Consider the following 12,944-nt stretch of genomic DNA (forward strand, 5'->3'; position numbering starts at 1 on the left):
AGGTAAAGTAACAACAGTCACCTTCCACATGACTTCCCTGTCAATGAATTGACTATACCTGTCACACCTGTTCTCTTTTCCTGGATAAACTTGCTGAACTCTTCATCTCATCCACATAGCTTCCAGATCTCTCTTCATCCTTTTCTTCCACCACGTCTAGTTACCTACTTGTTCAACAGCTCTGAAACCTGCATATTCAGATTCTATCTGCAGTATTTCAAGTATGATCAGCACATAGTCACAAAGTGGTACCCCTTCTGGCTTTAATTTAGACAAAATGCTTGTATCATTACAGCTTAATATTGTGTTAATTTTCTTAGCAGACTCTTTGTTTTGTTAACTTGTTCTTTCTTCTTCCATAAAAAGTTGTAATCCTGGGCATACATCAGGAATACAGCTGACTTTAATTGATTTGAATTAATGTTAAGTTGTTGAATATTTAAGTTTATTAAATTTCATTTTTAAGTTTCATTATTATGTTCCAGCCTATCTAGTACTTCCTGGACATTGAGTCTATCATCAAAAAACCTTTCCCAGCTTTGCCACATTAAATAAGTATGACAAGCATGATTTCTATGTTCCCATTCAAGTCACTAAAAAAAGCACAAAAAAGGCCAAGAACTACTAGTAATTTTTCTCAGACTGGGGGAAAAAAAAAGCTATAAATCTGTCCATCACACTGACTCACTCTGAACTCCACACAACAGGGGAGCCAGTTGAGTCTAACTTCCTTCATAGTCATTGTTATCACTCTTGCTCACACTCACACCTGATTTATTCCTATGATCACTTTTTCTTCCTAAGATGTCAAGACTTCAGTATGGCACACAGGTCTCTTCACACCAGGTGTGCTAAATATTATCTTCCTCAAACAAATTCAAAGTTTGGCCTGGATAGAAATACATGTAGATATATTTGTCTTTCACGGAGAAATGAAGCAAAGAAGTATCTTTAGCTCAGGCTGCATGCCTCAGATACAAACCATTGTAGTCAAGGAAAGATCCTGAGATTTGACCAGAAAGCAATGAGGTGGAAAAAGAAAACGTACTGCAGAGCCTGCTGGGCCCATTCTGTCTGTGAAGAGCTGGATATCATATTTGAAATTGTTTCTTGTCTTTTGTGTATTTACTGTAATATTTCTTTTATTAATAGTTATTAGAAGCATATTTATTGGTATTTCACATATAATCTGTGTGCCTCAGAACTCAGGGTAACTCAGGGGGTAAATCACATATGGTATTCATTAATACCCTTTTTCTGACTCTGACTGCCACAATTATTGCAGGACGTCTCACTACCCTCATACTCTTCCTGGTTCTTTCTAGAAGTTTCATGTGAGTTTACGAGCACATTTTTTCAGCTTTCTTCAGTAACTTATTAACCCAGCCAGAGCAGCTAATATGGCACGTCCCACGGTACTGAGCCTTCTGCTGTGGGTGAAACCTGAAGAGCTTACCCGATGAGGCCAGCACCACCCTGGGATAGGGCTTCCCTGGTGGCTCAGACGGTAAAAGAATCTCCCCGTAATGCAGGAGACCCAGTTTGACCCCTGGGTTGGGAAGATCCCCTGGAGTAGGAAATGGCAACCCACTCCAGTATTCTTGACTGGAGAACTCCACAGACAGAACAGCCTGATGGGCTGTGTCCATGGGGTCACAAAGAGTCAGAACATGACTGAGCAGCTAACACTTCACTTCACCCTGGGATAGACTCAATTCTCTTTCTCTCTCTGGACAATGTATATAATTAACACACAACACTGTTTAAGTTTAAGGTGTATAGCATAATTATTTGATTTATAAACATCACGTAGTGATTATCAGCACAAGTTTAGTGACCATCTGTTATCTCATATACAGAATTACAGAAATAAAAATGAAATTTGTCTTGTGTTGAGAATTCTTAGGATTTAGTCTCCACAACTTTCATATACAACATTTCATATACATATAGATTTCATATATTTATCATGTTGTACATTACATCTCTAGTATTTATTTATCTCACAACTGCAAGTTTTTGACTGCCTTCATCCAATTCCCCTTCCTGCCTCTGGTAACCACGAGTCTGATCTTGTTTTCTATGAGTTAGCTTGTTTGTTTTTAAAATATAATTGACTTAAAATATAGATGACCTATAGTTCTCACTACACAACATAGTAATTCAACATTTCTATATGTTTCAAAGTGATCACTAGGATAAGTCTAGTTATAATATATCACTAAAAAAGATATTACATAGTTATTGACTATATTCCCCACATTGTACATTTCATACCTGTGATTCATTCATTTTGCGACTGGAAATTTGTAAATCTTAATCTCCCTCACCTATTTCTTTGCTCCCCCTGCACCTCTTTCCTCTGACAAACACTTATTTGTTCTCTGAATCTATAACTGTTTATATTTTGTTATGTTTGTTTATTTGGGGATTTTTTTTAGATTTCACATATAATGAAATCACACAGCATATATCTTTCACTGTCTGATTTATTACACTTAGCATAATACCCTCAAGTTCCATCCTTGTCAAAAATGGCAGAATTTCATTCCTTCTCATGACAATAATATTCCATTATATATATTAATATATTGTTGTAAACAATGCTGCAAAGAATATGTGAGTACAAATCTCTTGTACAAATATCAAGAAATTTTGATCTTTCCTTCGCTCAGCCGTATCTGACTCTTTGCGACCTCGTGGATAGTACCCTACGAGGCTCCGCCGTCCATGGGATTTTCCAGGCAAGAATACTGGAGTGGGCTGCCATTTCCTTCTCCAGGGGATCTTCCCAACCCAGGGATCAAACCTGGGTCTCCTGCATTGCAGACAGACGCTTTACTATCTGAGCCACCAGGGAAGCCATATTAATATATTGTTGTGAACAATACTGCAAAGAATATGTGAGTACAAATATCTCTTCAAGATTCTAACTTCATTTTTTTCCAGGATATATAGCCAAAAGTGGGATTGCTGGATCATATGTAGCTCTATTTTTAATATTTTGAGGAACCGCCATACTGTGTTCCATAGTGGCAGTGCCAATTTACATTCCCACTAATGGTGTTGAAAATTCCCTTTTCTCCACATACTCACCAACACTGTTTTCTGTTGCTTTCTGATAATAGCCATTCTAACAGATGTGAGAGGGTAATAGCTCATTATGGTTTTGACTGGCATTAATTCTTTTTTTAATGTTTGGTAGAATTCATCAGGGAAACCATATAACCCTGGTTTTTTTGTGGTGGTTGTTCTTGGGAGATTTTGATGATTGAGTCAATTTCTTTACTCTTTATTGGTCTGTTCAGATTTTCTATTTCTTCATGATTCAGTAAGTGTATGTTTCTAGGAATTTATTCATTTCTTCTATGTTATCCAATTTGTTAGTATATAAATGTTCATAGTAGTTATTTCTGCACTATCAGTGGTAATGTCTCCTCCTTCATTTCTGATTTTATTCATTTGAGTCTTCTCTTTCATCTTTTGTTAGCTTAGCTAAGGATTTGTTTATTTTATTTTTTTCAAATGACCAGCTCAGTGTTATTGATCTTTTCTATTGCTTTTCTTGTCTCTAATTCACTTACTGAATTAACCAAAATTTTCCTTTGGTTTTTAAGTAAAAATAAAATACACACGTTTACTTTTTACCAAGAACTTTATGAAACAACATATTCACCATTTTGTTCTACCACCTTCTGCTGTTTTTCAGACAACTTCATAATTCCATCTTCCCAAAACTTTTTATCTTTTTTGAGCAAAGAATTGTTCCAGGTGCCTTCTACAGTTTTCCAGGGAATTAAATTTTTTTCCATTAAGAGAATTTTGTAAAGACGTAAATAAACGAATATCTAAACCTGCAATGTCGGGTGAATACAGCAGATGAATCAGAACTTCCCAGTCAGGCTGTATAGCGCTTATCGGCTGATCATCAAAGAAATATGCGGTCTTGTGTTATTCTGATGGAAGATTATGCATTTCTGTTGACTAATTCCAGAAACCTTCATTTGGTTTAATTGGGAGCAGTACTTGAAATTAATCATCTGGTTTTCTGGAAGGAATAGAGGACTCCCTTCCAATCCCATCACATACACAGCATCACCTTCTTTGGATGAAGACTGGTCTTTGGTGTGGTTGGTGGTGGTTCATTTTGCTTGCTCCACAATCTCTTCCATTTCACATTATAGTTAAGTATCCACTTTTCATCACCTGTCATAATTTTTTTTTTAATACAGAACATTTTTTGTTATGTTTCAGTAGAGAATTGCAAGCAGAAATATTATCAAGAAGGTTTTTTTTTTCTGCTTAACTTATGTAGAACCCAAATATCAAAGTGATTAACATGCCAATCTGGTGCAGATGATTTTCAACACTTGATTTGGATATTCTGAGTATCTCAGCTGTCTCCCATGTGGTATAACATCGATTGTTCTCAATTAATGTATCGATGTAATCCCTATCAACTTCAAGGGATCTACCCAACTGTGAAACATTGTCAAACAAGAAATCTCAGCATGACTCTTCACAAACCATTTTTGACATGTTCGATCAGTCACAGCACCTTCTCCATACATTGCACAAATCTTTTTTTGTGTTTCAGTTGGATTTTTACCTTTCTTGGAATAATAAACTATAACATGCTGAAAATGTTGCTCTTTTTTCTTCCATCTTCAATATTAAAATGGCCACACATTTATTTAACTTACATGCAGAGTACATCAAACGAAATGCCAGGCTGGATAAATCACAAGCTGGAATCAAGACTGCCAGGAGAAATATCAATGACTTCAGATATGCAGACAATATCACTCTAATAGCAGAATGTGAAGAGAAACTAAAGTGCCTCTTGATGAAGGTGAAAGAGGAAAGTGGAAAAGCTGGCTTAAAACTCAACATTCAAAAAACTAAGAACCCAGTTCCATCACTTCATGGCAAATAGATGGGGAAACAATGGAAACAATGAGAGACTTTATTTTCTTTGGGCTCCAAAACCACTGTAGATGGTCAATGCAGCCATGAAATTAAAAGAATTCCTTGGAGGAAAAGCTATGACAAACCTAGACAGTGTATTAGAAGGCAGAGACTTCACTTTGCCAACAAAGTATATATAGTCAAAGCTATGGTTTTTCCAGTAGTCATGTATGGATGTGAGAGTTGGACCATAAAGAAGGCTGAGCACCGAAGAATTGATGCTTTTGAACTGTGGTTTTGGAGAAGACTCTTGAGAGTCCCTTGGCAGGCAAGGAGATCAAATCAGTCAATCCTAAAGGAAATCAGTCCTGAATATTCATTGGAAGGACTGATGCTGAAGCTGAAGCTCCAATACTTTGGCTACCTGATGCAAAGAGCTGACTCACTGGAAAAAGACCCTGATGCTGGGAAAGATTGAAGGCAGGAGGAGAAGGGGATGACAGAGGACAAGATGATTGGATGACATCACTGACTTAATGGACTTGAGTTTGACCAAGCTCCATGAGATGGTGAAGGACAGGGAGGCCTGGTGTGTTGCAGTCCATGGGATCGCAGAGTCAGACATGACTGAATGACTGAACAAAAAACAAAAAAACCTGACATATCTATAGAATGACATCTTAAGTCACTTTAGCTCTAACTTTCTGTGATTCTATGAATGAATTAATATTTTTGGTAAACAAAACATATTTCTACTTTGTCCATAAAGATATCACTATATTTGTATCTAGACTGTTCTGCTAGTTTAGTAATCATATCAATAAGATTAACCTGATATGCCTTATTTGAATGAGCTTATGTGGCTCCTAGAGATTCATTCTCAATTCCTCTCACTGCCCAACTGCAAATTATTCAATAGACTAGAGCTGTAGTGGGGATTGTTACATTAGACTGGGAGACGTCTCTAAATTTCATCATATTATAAAAAGGAGGAAGGTTTTTCAAAAGAAATGTTATCATATACTTTTTATCAGAAGTATATATGGCATATACAAAGTCAGCCCTATGAGGAGATAGCCATGTATTGGATTGTTACAAATTAAGGGAAGTTAATTTGATCTCCACTTCAGTTGTAACCTATGAATCAGACCACCTTGAGTTATTAGTCATAAGATCATAAATGAAAGTCTAAATGAGAGATAGGTCAAAATAACATTATTGTTGGAACATTATAGTCAATATGATTTTTAAAAAGTCTATGAATGAATTACATTGATACCTATAATACAAAGAGAGGCTGATCTTTAATGAACACATTGATGTTCTGTCTATAACAGAGAGATTTTCAGGATGGTAGAAATCAAGAGCATAGAGGGTATTTCAAGAGTGTAAAGTGTCTTTGTATGCACCTCAAATTATTCCATCTACTTAGCTTTTGACTCCTCCCTATATGGCAGTAATTGCAATGAGCACTTTACACTCTTTGTTTTCTTAGTATTAAAATTCACAAAGAGGCAAATGGTGCGGTGGCCATGAAATATAACCCTCTCAGATCTCCTGCTCTAAGGAGCGTAGTTGACTGATAATTCCAGCTGCCTTGCCCCTGGATCCGCCACCACATTCTATGAGGCCACATTTTCTCCAGGCTGCTCACAGTGAGTGACTGAACACGTGGTATGAAGGCATGAAATCAGAGGTATGAAGATTCCTTCAGGGCATGGGGTTTTATAATGAGTGGCTTTGTGGCTTCCTTGGTGGCTCAGATGGTAAAGTGTCTGCCTGCAATGTGGGAGACCCAGGTTAGATCCCTGGGTTGGGAAGATCCCCTGGAGAAGGAAATGGCAACCCACTCCAGTACCCTTGCCTGGAAAATCCCATGGACAGAGGAGTCTTGCAGGCTGCAGTCCATGGGGTCGCAAAGAGTCAGACACGACTGAGAAACTTCACTTTCTTTTGGGCTTCCCAGGTGGCACTACTGGTAAAGAACTCGCCTGCCAATGCAAGAGACCTAAGAGATGCAGGTTTGATCCCTGGGTTGGGAAGATCCCCTGGAGGAGGCTAAGGCAACCCCCTCCAGTATTCTTTCCTGGAGAATCCCCATGGACAGAGGAGCCTGGTGGACTATAGTCCATAGGGTTGGACAGAGTCAAACACAACTGAAGCGACTTAGCATGTCTGCAATGGTTCAAAGACTCCTCTTTGGGCTGGCCAAAACTTTGTTAGAATTGAGATATAGTCTTGAGTCTCTTCTTACCCAGTCCTGCTGAATCCTTTCTCCTCTCCTTTCACAGGTATCAGACCTGCATTGAAGTCTGAGGCTTTCCTTACCTACACCTACTTTTTCTCCCTTTATTTTTCACAGGAGTTTCCCCCAGTAAATCTCTTGCATGTCTAATACTGTGTTCACCTCTGCCTCTTAGGGGATGTTATTTAACATAATATGGAAAATTAAGAACTTCACTAGCTACTATCACTGAAATTTTGGGAAATAAATTAACTACCCTCCTAGATATTTTGGTTTTACTGTAAGAAAACAAAAATTAAGGTCATTGAATACATTATTTTGAAGAGGATAGCAACTGTATTTCATCTTACTAATGCCAGTGTTGGATATTTTCCTCCAAATCTTTTGGATATTTTCCTCTCCCTTGCTCTGTGTTTCCAAAGGCCAGCCTCATTCACGGGGCTCACATCAACAGGCTTTCTTGCTTTCTAGCTTCTGGCTGGGTTTCGCCATAAGAAATACACATGAATATGGGAGAACAGGAAGGTTGTGTGGTTGTTTTTATTTTCCAGGCTCCCTCCATGTCAAGCCACAGGTTGGCATTAGTATGCTCTTCTACCAAAGGCAACAGCTCCTATCAAGACGCTGAAGGTGGTGACAGAGTCGCAAATACTTCATCGCACGCTGTTGCTTTCTAACCTTGCCCACACTTTGTGGTCAGTCCCTTTGTTAAACTCTCTTCTGTTTCCTACTTGTTTTCTGCTAGAACTCAAGGTGATATTTAAAAAGTCCCTGGTCCTTCTGGGGGTATAAAGCAGGTAATGACTATTTTTACAAGTCCTTTTCTCTATTTGTTTACTAGATTACATTTTCTGTTTGGTATGCTATCTCATCTTTGCTTGCTGGGTTTATACCTATTCTTAGGAAGTAGAATGCCAGTGGTGATACTGTGTTGAAAACATAGTTTATTTTTACTGTTGTTGAGATGTAAAATGATGTGGATTATAATCGTAACATTATACATTTTATTCACAATCTTTTTTCACATAAAATCTATATAGATATATTTTTATCATTTATGAACTTTTCTCTGTGTTATATTTAAACACAAAGGTTTTTTAAGTCTTTATGATATATGCTACATTATTTGCAGAAGTAATAAAAAGAAAAATAAGACTTTATAATTAAATCACTATCTAACATTCATTTAGGCCTATATACTTCCCCATGAAAATTGCTTTAGTTGCATTTAACAAGTTTTGATATGGAGCAATTTCATAGGAATTTAGATCTAATTATTTTCCAATGTCTATGATTATTTCTTAATTAATATACAAATTATTCAGAAATATATTTTGAAATTTCCAAATACAAGGACATTTTATCTATTAAGTGATCTTCAACTTTTTGTGAGCTAGTATTTGATAAATTTCTTTTTATTAGTGCAAATATAAGAAAATATATATGTCTAATTACTGAGTACATGGTTCCAAATATGTATTAGACCAAAGACATTTGAAGTGTTTTTGAAACTTCTATATCCTTATTTATGTTCTTCTATTATATCTATTAGTTATTGAAAGAGATACCTTAGTATCTGCATTTAATAACTAAAGAATAAATCCACTTTACTCTTCATTGTTGTATAATAAACTATTTTGTCCATCCAGTATTTCTCGGTGTTTGTGGCTGATTTTCACTATTAGCTTTGTCCACTGACCTTCTGGAAGTGAGAACCTCTGCAACTAATATGTTTGTATTATTCCTGTTTCACAAGTGAGGAAACAGGCGTGGAAAATTTAAAGCATTTGCCTCATGTCATACGTGCAGCAAGTGGCATTTCCAGGAGTTAAACTAGTGGCCTCAAGCCATGTGCTCTACTGACATTCTTTATCATCATCATTATTATCATCACAGTATAAATGACTCTGCCTATTATCTAATAATAATATAATTTAGTAGTACTAAAGTATCCAAGTCTGTGGTAGAGGGAAGGAGAGTGAGTGCTGACTTTATTTTTTAGCTAGTTTCCCTCCTGGCAGCAAAATGCCTCCAGCAGTTCTAGACCACATAGCTCCACATCACCCCATCCAGGAGAAGATGCAATCTTTTCCAGGAGGCCCCAAGAGAAAACAAGGAGGCGTCTCTTTCCAAAAATCCCTAGTAAATGCACCCTAGCACCGAGTTGGTTCTGATTAGGTAATGTGTCAATTCTTAAGTCAGTCATGGTACCCTGGGCAAAGGGATATAGTGATTGTTTAAATCAATTTGGACGTATCTCTAGAACTCACAGTGGAGTCAGTCTCACCAAAAACACGGGAGCAGGCTTCTCAAAGGAAATATCATGAAATATTCCCAGAAACAGAGGAATAGATGTTTCGACACAATGGATATTAGGTAAGCAGAGAGGATGGGAGGGTGTTCCAGCAATAGATAAGCAAAAGGAAAGTGTGAAGTGAGCATGATAGAATGTTAAGAAAGGACTACAGTAAATCTATTATTGTTATAACACAGGAAAATTTTCCACATAGAGAGCCAAGCTATCAATTCTTTCTGATTTTTCTTCTCCCTCTAAACAGAACATATTTTGCTCTTAGAACAAAGAATGTGCTTCAGAGCCACAGTCTCTGGGATCACAATCATTCCTCATCCTTAATTTACTGCAATCAGACTTCACTCTCAGCCCTCAATGGAAATGTTTTCTGATTCCCAATCAAGGCCTCCCAGGGATTGAGAGAGGTCAGAGTACCAGAGTCTTAAACAAGGGGGAGCAAGAGCAATAGATTACCCCCTAAAAACATTCTCTCCAAGTGGCATCCTTGGAAGAAAGTTCTTGGTAGAAGCAGTGTGAAAGAGAAGCCAGTGAGTTTATTATGCTTACAGCACTGCTCAGGTAATGAGCCAAATGGCAAATAGGGAAGTAGGAAGGGGTTTTTAATTTAACCATTTTAATACAATGGTTTCCTCACCAATCAATGGTGCAGCGTTAGTCCTTAGATCAGGCTTGTCTTCAGATTTGTACCATCTGATGGTAGAACCTAGCTAACTGTGGGAGTGTTTCCTTTCTTTTTTTAAAAATATTTATTTGGCTGCACTGGGTCTTAGTTGTGGCATCTGGGATCTAGTTCACCAACGAGGGATTGAACCCAGATCCTCTGCATTGGAAGCTTGGATTCTTAACCACTGAACCACCAGGGAAGTCCTGTGGGAGCATTTTCATGTGAGGATCTTGGTATATTAAAATTTGCTGCTGCTGCTGCTAAGTCGCTTCAGTTGTGTCCGACTCTGTGCGACCCCATAGACGGCAGCCCACCAGGCTCCCCGTTGCCATTTCCTTCTCTAATGCATGAAAGTGAAAAGTGAAGGTGAAGTTGCTGAGTTGTATCTGACTCTTAGCGACCCCATGGACTGCATCCCACCAGGCTCCCCCGTCCCTGGGATTCTCCAGGCAAGAACACTGGAGTAGGGTGCCATTTCCTTCTCCAATGCATGGAAGTGAAAAGTGAAAGCGAAGTCGCTCAGCCGGGGGATAACAAAACAGTTCACAAAAATTGGGTGTTATTTTATCTAGTTACACTTAACAAATTAATGCTTTCATACTCAGAAATATGCCCATGTTATGGGATATGTGTCACCAGACTATAAGGTGGGAATATGTCAGGATTATTCAAGGACTAGCAAGAAGATCACTATATTTATAGGGTAGTAAGGAAGGGGTAGGCTTCAAGGGCCAGTACTTCCCTGGTGGCTCAGATGGTAAAGACTGCCTGCAATGCAGGAGACCCAGGCTTGATCCCCGGGTCAGGAAGATCCCCTGGAAAAGGGAATGGCAACCCACTCCAGTATTCTTGACTGGAAATTTCCATGGACAGAGGAGCCTGGTGGGCTATAGTCCATGGGGTCACAGAGTCTAACACGACTGAGCAACTAACACTTTGACTTTTCAAGCAAGGGGTGGACCAGTAGAAGATAAGTTTGGGAGGAGGATATGGGAGCCCAGAGGGTGGAGGGTCCTGGAGGCACTGCCTGAATGAAATGTGGAGCTTTTGGTGGATTTGGAACAGAGCACAAGAGTAGCATGAACTGACTTGGGTTTCAGCCAGTCTAGCTTCTGTGGAGAACAGACTATTGGAAGCTAGAGTAGAGGCAAGGAGAACAGACAGGAGACTTGCAGTAATCTGGGTGTAAGATGATGGACAAACGTGGGAGATGGGAAGATTCTGTTTGTATTTTGAAGGCAGAGCAAATAGGATTTGTTGATAGATTAGATATGGGGGGAGGGTGTAAAAGAAAGGGTGATGAGATGATTCCAAGGTATTTGGCCCAAGTAACTGGAAGAATGGTGTTACCATCAGCCAAGACAGGGAACAGGATCCAGGAGACAACCAGAGTTCAGTTTAGGGCATGTTGAGTGCAAGATGCCTGTTAGATTTCTGGATTTAACTGGTTGTCTGATCTAAAGGAAGCCCCTTAACTTCTCTAGGCTTCATCTGCAAAATGAGACATTTGGGCCAGAAAAACTTCAAAGTCCCTCCAGCATTTATTTGATTCTAAATTTCACTTAGCTAAGTTGATTTTGTGCTGTATTTTAGAGTAAATTTTAGTTTTGCAATTTGAAACAGGGAGGTCAGAGTAAGCCTCGTTGGAAAAATCACTTTTAGACAAAGGAAATATAGAAGCTAACCATGAAAGAGTGTTCCATGCTGAGAAAAGCACCTGTGCATGGGTCCTGAGGTAAGAGTGAGAGTGAACCCGTTCATAAAATGGTTCAATTTGAGAAATACGGGTTAAATACAAGGCACACACTAGACCAATAAAACCCACAGAGAGCAGAAAGTCTATAATGAAGGGAAAAAGAGACATTAAAAAGTCTTTAAGGATTCAAAAGCTAGTGGAACATCAAACAGCTTTTAGAAAAATAGAAATTTGATGATTCAAGCATAAATGAATCAGAAACATAAGAATTACTTTTCCTCTTAAATAGCTCTGAATAAAAATTTAGACATAAAAGTCCTGGCAAATATGGTTTAGATGGTTTTGTAACCCTTTGCTCCTCTTTGGAAAACTCAACATTTTAAAATTTCAAATTAAGTTTTTGTAAACAATCTTGAATTCAGCAATAATGAAACAATTTGATGTTTGAAGAACTAATGCCAAGCACATCAAAGAACAGGATAACTACTAGAAAAATAATACAAATCATGAAATAATGAAGTTTCCAATTATAGTACAATTCTTTTTAATACAGTTAGGAGCTTTAAAATTTAATAAAAGTGAGGACGATTTCACCATGAAATAGACAAAATCTTTTTGCTTTTGGTATTGTCTAGAATGTAGGCTAAGTACATTTTTTTTCCTGTTCCCCAGTCAATATCTGTTGATATTTAACGCAAACCTGACAAAATTGGGAGAGATACTTTATTAATTTAGATGGAAAGTGAAACCCTTCCTCGCCTTCCTGGGGCTGGAATAATTGAAATGTAAGTGGGAAAGAACAGAGAGGAGAATGTGTCAGGTGAGGAGTGGGGTCATGGCCTGTGTGGTACGCAGGTGGAATATAGTTATCATCCAGGGAGGGAGATTCCAAGTCTCAGATCCTGGCCCTATGGATAGTAATGACAGAAACACCTTACAGGGCACTCACTATGTGGCAGGGCATGCCTTTTACACACATGTAATAGTATCTTTCATTTTGATAAGTGAAGTGTATAGCAAGCGGTCATAGGATTTTTAATTTAAAGATGTATTCCACTGCCTTCTAGCTTCTAGTGTTGCAAAGGAAAATTTCACTGCCAGCCTGTTTCCCTTCCCT

The sequence above is a fragment of the Bos taurus genome, chromosome 1, assembly GCF_002263795.3.
Source record: "Bos taurus isolate L1 Dominette 01449 registration number 42190680 breed Hereford chromosome 1, ARS-UCD2.0, whole genome shotgun sequence".
Classification (NCBI taxonomy): Eukaryota; Metazoa; Chordata; class Mammalia; order Artiodactyla; family Bovidae; genus Bos; species Bos taurus.